The sequence below is a fragment of the Micropterus dolomieu genome, linkage group LG21 (genome assembly GCF_021292245.1).
Source record: "Micropterus dolomieu isolate WLL.071019.BEF.003 ecotype Adirondacks linkage group LG21, ASM2129224v1, whole genome shotgun sequence".
NCBI lineage: Eukaryota > Metazoa > Chordata > Actinopteri > Centrarchiformes > Centrarchidae > Micropterus > Micropterus dolomieu.
This window is the reverse complement of record NC_060170.1, coordinates 9,087,850-9,100,952: the sequence shown is the minus strand read 5'-3', so window position 1 is coordinate 9,100,952 and position 13,103 is coordinate 9,087,850. Positions and strand designations below refer to the sequence as shown.

Sequence of the window (13,103 nt, the reverse complement as noted above, 5' to 3'; positions counted from 1 at the left end):
GCAGCTTCAAAATGCAGCAGCAAGCAATTCAACAAAAAACAGGAAAAGAGAACATATTACACCAGTGTTAGTGTCATTAAACTGGCTACCTGTAATATGGAGGATTGATTTTAAAGTTATCATACAAATTTGTATAAAAATATAAATTGTTTAGCAACCTCGCCAATCCTTGTCAAATCAGTTATCACTGGTTTGCTCAATGTACCAAAAAAGATAGGGAAACAGCTCAAAATTTATTTAAAACTATATTTCTTGATTCCACTTCTTTCTTATATCATTGTTATTTGACAGTTTTTATGCGTGTATTGTGTTTTTTATATCTTAAGATTGTTTTTACCATTATTAACTCACCAAGAAGGCAACACTATAAATCTCAATTATCTCAAATATGTTTTATTCTAAAATGCAATGTTATGTACAGTATGTCAAATATGACATTTTTTTTCTAAGTAATTTATTTATTTTGTACATAGAGGTCTTCAGAGGACTGAGTTTGTCAGGGTGAATGTTGCAGTGTTGAAATGAAACTCTTAATGTCTCACTCTTTTTCTTGGGAAACTTTTACTGACATGTTCTGAAATGAGTTCACACTCAGTGAGTCACTGAAGAGGAACTAAGCTCCTCATATTGGTTAACCTACACCAGTGTTGTCTGCTGATGAGAACATTCTCTGCAATTAAACACATGCACATTATAATTTTATATTATGGGCACTGGCACCAATTGAATAGCAACATCTCATCTCATGAGTTTCGTTTTGTGTTGTTGTTAATAAATGTTGCACACTTACAGTAAGTTTCATGTTTGGGCTTGTTTTCGTGGTTTGAAGTGCGGCCATTGGTGTTTGGTCTTGTTTACCATAGCATTGTTCCTTTTTGTGTTTATCAGCTCCAGGGAAATTTCCACTAGCTTAATATTGGTCAGTTGTAGCTGTGGCACATTGAGTCCTCACTTGGTTTTGTGTCTTGCCTTGAGAATGTGTTTCTTACTGCCTTATCTTTTTGTCATATAAACTTGCCCTGGTCTACATTTTTCCACCTTTGCCGTTTTCCTCCGTTGCACTTTTTAAGAGGTTGAATCTGTTTAAAGTATGCAATTACGAACAATGAGCAAGCGCTTGTGAATTGTGAGATTACTCTGTTAGCAACTTTGGAAGACCCTGTTCCAGTTTAACAATGCCAGTAAGCACTGATTTGTTAGTTTGCAGAAATTGAAACAATCCCTGTGGAAATTAGTGCATTCTGTGTTTCTCGGGTAGAGGCATGCATTTCTGTCTGCCACAGCGTCTTTTTTGATACTACTACTGAATGGGCCAAATGGGATATTTTTTATAAAGCCTACTCAAAAGGAGTAGTTTTTCAATGCTGCAGGCCATGAATACACACTGGAACATCTTCAGTTTAAATCATCTAGATTTAAAATTAATAAGTAAATTAAAAGAGTTTTCAGTCAAGTCTAGCCCAGTTTTAAACTTTCTAGATGCATTTTAACATGTAAATCCTCAAAACTATGTGACAGTAAAAATCTCAATATGTTGAAAATATGAACGTGGCAAGTGAAATAGATGTGTGAACGGGATGAAGAGAATTAAGTATGTATATACAGTTAATGTGTTGTATTTATGTACTGAGCCTGTTTTGATATTATTTTCTTCAAGCATACTGAGAAATCAAAACATAAGGCAGGCTATACAGCATTTCTTTGTCCCTGACAGCAGCAGTGAGTTTTCCATCCAGGGAGAAACCCAGACTGAGCAACAATGCATGAACTCTATCCCCAACTGCCATTACAAGGTAGATTTTCAGGTCTGACATGCACGGACAGAAAGTGCTTATTGAGTAATGATAATATCAACCAGTTAGGAAACTTCTCAGGCCAAAACCTTAAAACAGCACAATAGATTTAGCTTTCAATTATAAGCTTCAGTGCAGAGAAGTTGACAAAAGGTATAATTGGCTGAGAGCCACTAGCGGCTGGAATCAGTTGAAACTTAAACCACAATGTGTCATTCAGTTTTGAGATAACTAGAAAGAGTTTACCTTTTGAAGACAAATTATCTTAGATCTACTCAGGTATGACACCAAAGTATCACTATCACTGACTGAGGTTGCTGTGGTTTGCGGTTTGTATTGCCCACAGGAAACCAAACCGCCCACATGGTGGCTTTGATTCAGTGTGTTTCTAAGGTCAAATGAGAACTGCTGTCACCTAGTGCCTCATACCTGATATTACAATATTTTTGAGTCAAATAATTGATGCTGGAGGTGACATTAGAAAGTGAACCCCAGCGCCTCCCTGCGAGAGATTGTGGAATTTGCCCGGAGGCAGCAGGCCTGATCCAGCATGTGAGAAACTGACAGTAACACACTAATGGTGGAAGAAGTACTCAGTTACTTAAATAATAATACCACAGCATTTAAATGTTCAGTTACAAGAAAAGGTCTTGTATTAAAAAATTTACTTAAGTTAAAGTACAAAAGTATCTTCATGAAAATATACGTACCAAAATTAAAAGTATTCATTATGCAGAATGGCCCATTTCAGTGTAAATTATGTTATTCAATTACAATCATTGACTTTTTCATATTACTTAAATGTTGCAGCTGTTAAAAATGGTCGTTATTTTTTACTATATGTACTACCGGGTAGCTTGTGAATTCCACCAAGGGATTAATAAAGTCTTATCCATAATAATACACCATCATTTCTTTGTTGATTATATTTTGTATTCTAAGCTGTCAAATACATGTAGTGGAGTAAAAAGTATAATATTTCTTCTGAATTGTAGTGGAGTAGAAAGTAGAAAATGTACCAGCACCTCAAAATTGTCCTGAAGTAAGGCGCCTGATTAAATGTACTTTGTACTTTTCCCCTGCTGCACCCTAAATACTTATGAGAAAAATGCATTTAAGGTTCAGGTTGAAATTACACTGTGCGATGTGTTAAAGGTACCTTAGTCAGTAGAATACATAAAATCTCTCTAACATAATGAAAATAAACCCAATCAAATAGAGAGAAATTGACAAAAAAGCGACATGACTTTCATTCCTGCATGATGAGTTCCTTGCAAGACCATGTACTTACTGTTGCTGTCATGTTGTGTTTATTTAAATTTAAAATGTTATACGAATGTTTTTGGGACACTTAAGGTCTTTATCAATGCAAATATAAAGTAGCTCATTGGCATCTACCTTTGCGCATAAACTGAAATGATAAAATCGTTTCTGTTGTATACTGCGGACAACTAACTGGACTGGGCTTATCAAGGCCAAACTCAAATACAAGGACAGATTGGAACACAAGTTCACAAAACATGAACACAAAACAAGCCTTAAAGTACAAGTCCTAAATGGTTATGAATCAAATAAAAATCATTCCAATGCAGGACAGCATTAATGCCCCACCCTCTGGAAAACATCCACCATCATACCAGTACCCCAGAAACGTCATAGTCACTTCAGTAATCATGAAATGCCTGCAAAAACTGATCATGAATACCATCCTGCCAGGCCATCAGACCCCCACCAGTTTGCAGGTCTAAATGAGGGATGGAGGATGCTGTGGCATGCTTCCTTCTCTCCCTCTTCCAACATCTGGAATCACCAGGCAATTTAGCTACAATCCTTCAGTGCCACAGGCTGTTAGAACAAGCATAGTATCATCATCAACTGTCATCACCAACACTGGAGCCCCTCAGGGCTGTGTCCTAGGTCCCTTCCTTTACACCAACTACACGATGGACCATACGAGTCCCTCATCCACCACTACATACTTCAAATACTCTGATGACACTGCTATTCTCACACAAGACAGTACAAGACAGTAGAACAACTTTAGTAACTCACTATAGACAATAAATTCAATTTTGATTAACACATTACTTATATCCATAAACAATCCTAGAAAAGATGTTATCCATCCATATTTTACAAAAGCATAATTCACCCCATCCTGTTGTACCGTTGTCCCTGCTTCTTCACCATGTTAACCATCTCTAACAAAAAAAAACTTCCCAGCATCCCACATAATGCATCTAAATTCATCTGCCTTCCCACACCCGACCTCTCAGACATGAACAACAGAGCCATCACACGCCTGGCACTCACAATAGGAAATAACCCTGATCACCCCCTCATTCATTACTTCACACTACTGCCATCTGGACAGAGACACAGGACCTTAAAATAGAGGAGAGCTCGCTTCAGCAGGAGTTTTGTCCCCTCTGCCTCTGCAGCACTAAACAACCTGCGTCACTGACTATGTTGATTGCTGCGATAGATGAATGTATTTATAGGGACTCTATGTATTTTCTTTATCTGTATATTTCTGTTTTTATATCTGTGTGTCTTGATGTTGAAGTGGCTGTGAAAACAATTCTCCCTCTGAGACAATAAAGTCTAAATCTAAATAAAATCTACCTGATGTGTCATAAATGCACACATGATACTCGGACACTGTTATTGAACTGTTTGTCACTTTTTGTACACTATCTGCACAGTATTGTTTTACTTTAAATAATGGATGAAAGGAGAAGAACATTTGTTTAGCACTGTGCCCCCAGACTACACAGCTCCAGGCCTATAGCAGCCCACAATAAAATTTCCTCAAATGAATAAATGAACTTGTTCCTTAAGCAAGAACAAACCCTTTCCTATTGCTGAGGAATGTGGTCCATTAAGCTTATCTTATTTGGTAAATTTACATTATAAGAGAGAACAATTCATGCAAAGAAAGACACAGTCAAATATGTGAAAGAGAAATAGTCCTTTTCCCTTTTATGTCTTATTTATGCAGAAACCTCCCTTTCGTTAGCTTTACCCCTAAAATTACCCCCCTCAAAATAAATAATAAAAGAAAAGAACAACGAAATTAAAAAAAATGTGAGCCAGAAACAAGAGGACACATATCTGTGATGCTGATGGCAACCTATTCACTTACAACAGCCAAGAATAACCAACTGTAATCGCAAATATCTTCTTCAGTCAACACAATCACCTAGAATGAGTAGGAACGAAGTTACTCAACATTCATGGAGAGTACAACAAAAAAAATTTACTTTATAGGTTATTAAAAACTGTTTTAAACTATAGCAATACACATTTTGCTTATGGAGTTAAAACAAAGTCTGAAAAAGGGAACACCAGAAAAACAACAACACCCAAAGTGTTTTGATGTGGGTGAAAGTGGGTGATATCTTAACAAGCAATTATGGTTTATACTATTAGTATAATATGAGAAAGAATAATTGAATTAATCTGTGTCCCTTAAATCCATTTCACAAGTGTCTTCTTCCATTTAACCAACAGATGTCAGGTTTGTCTTTCACATGTGGTCTCAGTTGGCGCTGAAAGGAGGATGCTGTTTGGAGGAAAATCAGCGCTGGGACGAGCTTGGTTTATTTGGATGTTGAGGGAAAAATGGCTACCAGAGGGAAAGAGTGGAAGCAGTGTCCACTTTTGGAGTAAAGCATCGTTTCTGACATATGGATACACTAGGAGTGCCCCACGTAACTGACATTTGGGGTTATCTTCAACGCTGTAGCCGAAGGATTTTCCTGCTTACTGGTAAGTGGACGGCGGGTAGTGGTCTCTGGAGTGGCTAGTTAGCACTGCGCTGCTAACTGCCTAGCATGAGAGTTAGCTAGCACAGAGGGGAATGTGCATCTCGGCTCGCGTTGGCGTTAGTTTTCAACTACAGCAACATTAAATGTCAACAGTAACGTTCAGAAATACATTACGTGTCCAGTCTTAATACGGAAACACAAACCAGCTTCTTTATTTAAAGTGCAGCCTATTTACTGAGGGCCAACGTCACCGTTTAGCTTGACAGTTGTCCTTCAGATGCTGCGATGCTAGTGCGATCAGCTGGTGGTTAGCTAACTGACGGTACTGTTGGAAGCTAACATGGCTTGCATTGCATTTCTGTTACATATTAGAGTAACACTGCAGTTGTGTGTAATTTCGGTCAGTGTCCTTACACTATGGTGCTTGAAGCAGGGATGTAACTGATAGCAGTCAATGAAAAACACACGAGGACGCAAACCGGTGTAACATTACACAGCTTGTTGGCTAACGTTAGATTTATTAGTCAACATTATGTTGTGGTTGCTGTAACGTTATAAATTACGACTGGCCAGTCATAACCAGAGTCTGCTGGTATAGTGGCAATGACTGGCATATTTACTGCGATTACATCGGCCTCGTTTCGAGGCTATAGATTCTGCTTTGCGCCTGATGTGCAGCTTAGTCACCTGTGCATGGCCACTGTGGCCAGTGCATTGTTTCTGATTACATGGCCGACTGCCTGACCCTGTATGGCCAACTAACTACCTAACAGCAGCTCAGTCTGGCTTGTAGGCTGGGGCTAGATGTGTTCTACGGTTCAATTAGCGTTATTACAAATGTTCATGCTCTTGTAGTGTTTACTGTTTGCATTGGCAGTGTGAGTGGTGCGCTCCCAGACAGACACAGATCACATGATAGAAATGGTTTTACTTCTGCAGGTTTTATCTTTGCTTGTAATGAATAGACACTGTCCCAGAGAAAGGCGCAGTATGTGTCAAAGTGTCATCCAGAGATGCTCTACTGCTACAATGGCTGTGGGTGATACCCTAAATCTTTTACAATTACATACCTGTTTCCCTTAATAATTCACACTGGCATCATTAATATACATCCTATTCAGTCACACTTGGTAGAAATGTAATAGATGTTACATGCAGCTCATCCTGGTTGTCTCATCATATTTATGGCATCATCTGGCAAAAACAACATATCTTTGTTAACAGGTGTACAGACCTTGAATGGTGATCCGCACAGATAGAATAATAATAGTCTGTGTAGTAATTTCCTACCTACAAGTTAAAAAAACAAGTCCTTAAAACTTATCTAAAGCAGTAGCTGAATATTATGAGCTTTACGAGTTTGACCAAATTGATATTTACTGCAGGGCTACTGCATTGTAAGAATCTCTTGCTGTTTTGTCTGTCCCAAATAATAAAATTTTCAAAGGGTTTCAGTAGACAAATGCAGGCAATTAAAATAACACAATGGCTGCAGACAATGAGCATCTGCATATGTAAGGAAAACTTTAAAAATATTTATAAAATGGAGAAGTCTTGCAAGGGAGTAATTAACAAAAAAGACAATTTGAAGTTAACAGTGAACATATCCTTTAAAAGGCACTTTTAATGAATTCATTACATTACTAAAGTACATTTCTAAATTCGAAATGTATTTTCTTTGATTATTAGATACACTTTATATCCAGACTCCGGCCTTTGAAACCACTGATATGCCCAACCTGACATGTAGCTGAATATGCTTAAGCTGTTGGACTGGATGGGTGAAAAAATCCAAGGCACTTTGAAGTTTAAATTGTCAGGGACGGTGAAGTTGTTGTAGCCATTCCATTTGAGTATATTTGGCCATATTAACTAGGAGGCACGCCAACACCATCACTTCAAAGAAAAGCAGGAGCTAAGCAGCAACCACCAAAATGCTGTTAACTCTGTGTATGCTATAAACCACCTTTGAAGATAACTAATCACCATTTGAACCACGTCCTAATCTAATATAAAAACCTGATTAGTTAAAGTAGCTGTTGACGTGTGGGCTGTACCTGCTTCTGAAGCTTTTACAGAGAAATTGAGTTTCTTGCTGCATACAGGGCCCTGTGTGTTTGTACTGTGTCATGGAGGCTCAGATTTTATGGACTTTCAAGTGTTTGATGTGGTGTTTTTTACAGAAAAAGTTAAGCTAGCAAGTTAGCAGATAAGGTGGCATTAATGCGCAAATGCAGCTGAAATGTTGACTTGAATTAATTAATCTTTTGGTTTTGAACTGTGGGCAGGACAATAAACAATTTGACCACATGATCTTGGGCTACGAGAAACCATTTCCTAATCAATGAAAGAATTAGGCGGATTACTCCATTTAACAGAATGTCCCCACTCTCCATGCTTTCTAATAAGCAAAACTGTAAATAAGTCACAAATAAGCATTAAATCAAAACATTCACATTAGCCAACTCTGCTCCTTTGACATTGTTGTCCAAACCGTGAGTAACAGCCCCGGCTCATATTGTTTACAGTATAAACACATTTTCATTTAACTTATGTTATAAACTGATCAAATTACACAACAATGTTAACATGTTAACTGTATTTCGCACCTAAAGCCGTGTAACTCCTTACATATATTAGTCATAATGCCAAAGCTTGTAGTTGATCTTGGAGCCAGGTGTTGTCCTTGCGTGACTTTCTGCCACATATTGATATGGATTGTTTTAGTGCCTCTTAACCTGGACGTAAAGAATGGCGCCTTCGCTGTGGCACAGTTGACTCTGGGTGTGCTGTTGATTTCGCCACAGAGAAGCAATAATGTCACGTAAACATTCTCGTTAACTTTTGTACAAAATAATGTTGACAAGAACATTAAATATGTCCGCCACTAATTAGTTTGTGAAAGCCAAATATACAACCCTCAAACATCCACAAGTTATTGCTGTATCATTGCATTTTTACCCACTACATAAATCAACTGCTGAGTTCCCATTTTGCTGTTATTTACTGAGATTAACCAAAACCTGCTCGTAATTGTTGTGATGAAGTGAAGTCATAACTGGAGCCTCTGGACTTTCCTTTCTTCTGCTTTTCTAACATTGTGCTTTCGTTGCTAACAGACAACGAAACTGCAAAACTCTTATTACCTGTTCAGTCAGTCTGGGTTTACTCTCGACTGTTTGCAAGGGGAGATAGTTGTTCTAATAGGTAGCCTATGAATTGAGACAAATGCACATTACTTTCATCTGCACTGTTTGAGGAGACCTCTATGTCTTATGAATGTCTGCAGTGTCACCATGTTTACCAGCTGCTTTATATGACAATTAATTGTGATTAAACATTGCTAAGGTTCTGTGATCGATTAACAATAGTTGTTTCATTGTAGCCACCATCCAAACACTGATAATAAGTTTGGAGATCCTACTTAGTCCTTAAAGCCATTTCGGTATTAAATATATTAAAGCGCTTGCTGATCGTTGTGCAATCAGCCATTGTAATTGGTAAACAACACCTATCTTAGATTTGGACATGGGACAGCACATGTTTAAAATGATGCTCCCTAATATTTTCCTGTCAGGGTATTGTCAGACATCCAATGTACACAGGCAAAACAAAGATTTACATACGAGATTATATTTCTATCTATGCGTTTCCCTCTTTGGATGGGATGGGAGCTGCAATGTGTATTCTGAGCTTTGTGAGCCGCTTGTTATTGATTAAGTGTGGCTAGATAGCTACATTAAAATCTTGTGGATAATGCTGCACAAGGCCAACGCGCATTTCAGTCTGCACCAAGTGAGCTTTCTCTGGCCATGTAAAATGCATCGCTAAGAAAGAGACAGCCTGAGTTGCGTGTGTGTGGTGTTTCTCACTAAAGATGCCATATCTTACCAGTTGTCTTGAGTAGAAGCAGCGTGCAGTCAAAAAGCAGGAGAGGATACTTCTTAATTAGCCCCCAGGGAAATGGCCTGCACGTCATGAGAGCGAGCAGAGCATGGAAATTAGTGTCAATATGCACACATTCTGTAGTAGGCACACACACTTTGTGTACTGAATTAGTATATTTGTGCCTGGTTTTTGGTTAGATATTAGATTACAGGGAGTAAATTCATTAATTCTGGTAAAAGTATAAAGCTGGCAAATTCAGTATTCATATTGTCAACAAAGTGAAAATACTAAAACCAACGATGAAATCCTACTAAACAATATTTTCTGCATAGCCACTGCCTGATAGGTTATTCTTCTGTGCCATAGACCGCCATTGTTGTCCAAAATTAATTAAAAACACATCACTGAGTCACGTCAGTGCTCTGTATGATATGCTCCTTCATTACAATGAACTCGGGCACTGTAGTTTGTTGTGGGTCAATACCACAGACACTGTCCTGCAGCTGTGAATGTGAACTAGATCACCAAATGTCTGTTAATCTGCCACCGAAAATAGTCCTCGAACAAATGCACTATTTCTTTCTCTTAGAGTAATTATTGTTTAAAACTTCAGTGCCCAGCTGTTTAAAAAATGAAACTTTATTTGTGACACATTTTTAAATGTGAAACGCGAAACTCAAATCCTACTTCTTAACAAGGAATTAATATCTTTTACTGCAAGATATATTTTTAATCATCGCTTCTTTAATTTGTTTGTTACTCGCCTTGGACTGCGAGCAATGCCTTTTTTCATTTAGCATTTTTGATGTTATTGTATATATCACCCTAACAGTGCCAGTAACTGGCCTCCTTATTTCCGCTTCCCCTCAAAGCTCTGTCATCAGGCTTTCTTGACAGTGTTGCATCTTGCACAGTATGATGACCACCCCGGGAAAGGGGCATACATTATCGTGTCCACCTGGATGACTACTGCAGAGTCATTTGACCCTAACCCTTTCACACTGAAGACATAAGCCAGATGTTCATGGGTTTTTTGTCCAGTGTGACTGTGAAAGGGGCTTTACTGTGTGTTGTAATGGTAGTGATGTTTTACTGGACAGACTGAAGGAGAGATATTTTCCCATCTGTCTTTAATGCTGTAGTATAATTGGCTGTGGTTTTCACAGACTGCGCTCCACCCGGCACTGGATGGTAATAACTCTTCGGACTCTGGTCTTAAATGTTTATGATCACATGTGTGGTTTATGGTTATTAGTGTTGATCAACAAAACTATTTTGCTGCATTATTAATAAAGATATTAGATTATTTTGTCCATTTCCCTCATACTGAATGTGGGGGGGGGAAATGTGATGCAAAATTAGCAGCTGTCAAGTTTGCACAATAAAGCCGCGTTTCGACCAAAGGAACTCTACCCCGGAACTAGGATCCTTTGGAGGAAGTCACTGCGTTTCGTATGTCTACATTAAATGTATTGCTCAGAACAGCAGCCAGCGTGCAGCAGTGTGTTTACAGCAAACAGCTCATGAAGTTACGGTAAATACTGTGTCCGGAGTTGTTGTTTTAAGTTTTCATCAGTCAGGAAGTTTTTACACGGAGCTGAAGTCGGTCTCCTCCTCTCCACAACAAGCGGAACAGCTGATTACAGCAGGTAATAAAGCTTGTTAAACATCACGTTAAGTGCAATTTATACTTCTGCGTCAAATCAACGGCGTAGGTGACGGAGTAGGCTACGGGGCTACGCTGAGGCTACGCTGTCGCCTGACGTGCACCTCCTCAAAAATGTAACTACACGTCGAGTCGATGCGGACCGGAAGCTCTGTGATTGGTTGGCTGGGTAGCCTCGCAATGCCTCCGAGCCGACCGGAACTACCCCGCGCTTTGAATTAACAATAACTAGCGGCCAAAACGGCGGCTATAACACAGTGAATCAATATATTTGACTGTCGCAACCCGAGCGAAATGACTTGTTTCGCTATCAGAATGTGATCCATTCGGTCGGTAACATTTGAAAAGGCTACACCAGCCGCACGTTTACAATTTTACCCCCATTTACATTAGCGGAGCGCTAAACCGGAAGTTAGCCTGCTCGGCCGGCAAAAGTCAACACAGTGGACGCTGTAGCGCTACTGCCGACTAGCGCTTGGGGGTGTAATTGCAGAATGACGGACACACCTACGCGCAAGTATAAATGTATGGCTACATGCGTAGGGTCTACGGCGTAGGTACGCACGTAGACCCTACGCAGGGGTATAAATGGGCCTTTAGTCTGATGCTCAGGCGACACAGACATGAGTCCCGCCAGCTGATCTGCAGCTCTTGTCGGCTGGAATTGTTGTAATAACCTTCCAAACGGTCTGTGTTTCTATCTGTATGTGCTGGAGTTACTTTAAGAACTTGATGGCTTTATTTATTTGTTATTTGTAACGAACATTATCGTGTGTCTCTCCATTATACTCCCACACAAAAAAGCTGTATTCCAATCAAATCTGATGCATCGCTTTGTGTGCAGTATAGGCCTACGTCAGCTGGTTAATTTGCCTAATCTTCGCAGGTCTTTAGGCCACGGTGGAAACGCACACGACAGTGGGCTGAACGAACCTTTTCTCTGGCCTTTTTTTAACCAGAGAAGAGCTGAAATCACACTAACTTTGGAGTGATTCAAGTTATTGAGAACCCCTCAGGCTTGTATATCACAGCAGGTTTCTCTGGCTGCATGTAAGTTTCTGGCAGTGCAGACTTTTTCGCTTCCTAGTGTTTATTCAACCTTGCCGCTGGTGCTGTGTTAAGTAGGAGATTTTGTAGCAGATTTCATTCATCTGCTTCCCCCGCTGGCCTCATTTCCATATGGCCCAGTGTCTTCTTAGTAAACCAGAATACTCTGGCGTTCTCTTGATGTTCCACTACAGTCTTCTTTTTTCAGGACCCTGTTTTTAGGTGAAGAAATTCTCCTAATGACAGCAATTAAAATAGCTGTAATGTGAATTAGAACTTGGTGTACTTACTCTGTAGGTGGTCAACATCCAAAAATAGTGAAAAATCCCCATTGTAATTTCCCAGACTCCAAAGTGACATCTTTAAATGGCTTGTTTTGTTTGATAAATGGGAACAATTAAGAAGAAGTTAAGCGATTCATTTTCTGCCAATCATGTAATCACTTAGTTGACAAACTGTTTGAGCTTTAGTATTCTGTTTTCTTGAACATGGAGAAAGCTCAAAATACATTACATAGAAATTTGTTTCTTTTTTTTTCTTCCAGACAAAAATGCATCAGGTGTCAATATGTCAGTTTTCTTCTGCAAGCCCTTTTATTTATAAAGTGCACACATGTAGGTGTCAGATGCTGCTCTAAAGAAAACCTTTTCTATGCTATGTGTGTCTGAAGTCATAATAATGCAAAGTTAAAGAAACCCTCTGAGCCTTGATGTTCATAATGATGGCTAAACCCCCATAAGATGGATTTATAATGGTGCTTACTACTGAGGGTTATGAATTCCCTCCCCACCTCCAACCCCCTCTGGTCTAAATGGTATGGTCTTACTGTGACGGCCATGGCCCCTCCACACTCCACCCTCTACTCCTCTTCCTCCAAAGCCCTGTACACCCCACCCGGTGTCAGGGGGGGATCAGCTGTGCCAGTCCCGGCAGGCAACA

General features: G+C 39.3%; 1 protein-coding gene across 3 annotated transcripts in view; it reads left to right on the top strand.

The window, feature by feature from the left end:
* Positions 1-5,358: 5,358 nt before the first annotated feature.
* The window catches only part of wdfy3 (WD repeat and FYVE domain containing 3), a 108,634-nt gene continuing 100,889 nt past the window's right edge, over positions 5,359-13,103 (top strand). For 2 of the 3 annotated variants that reach the window (XM_046034058.1, XM_046034056.1), the window contains exon 1: positions 5,359-5,564. The gene's annotated coding sequence lies outside the window, so the exon portion shown is untranslated. The remainder of the gene's footprint in view (positions 5,565-13,103) is intronic. The other variant, XM_046034057.1, reaches the window with a different exon arrangement.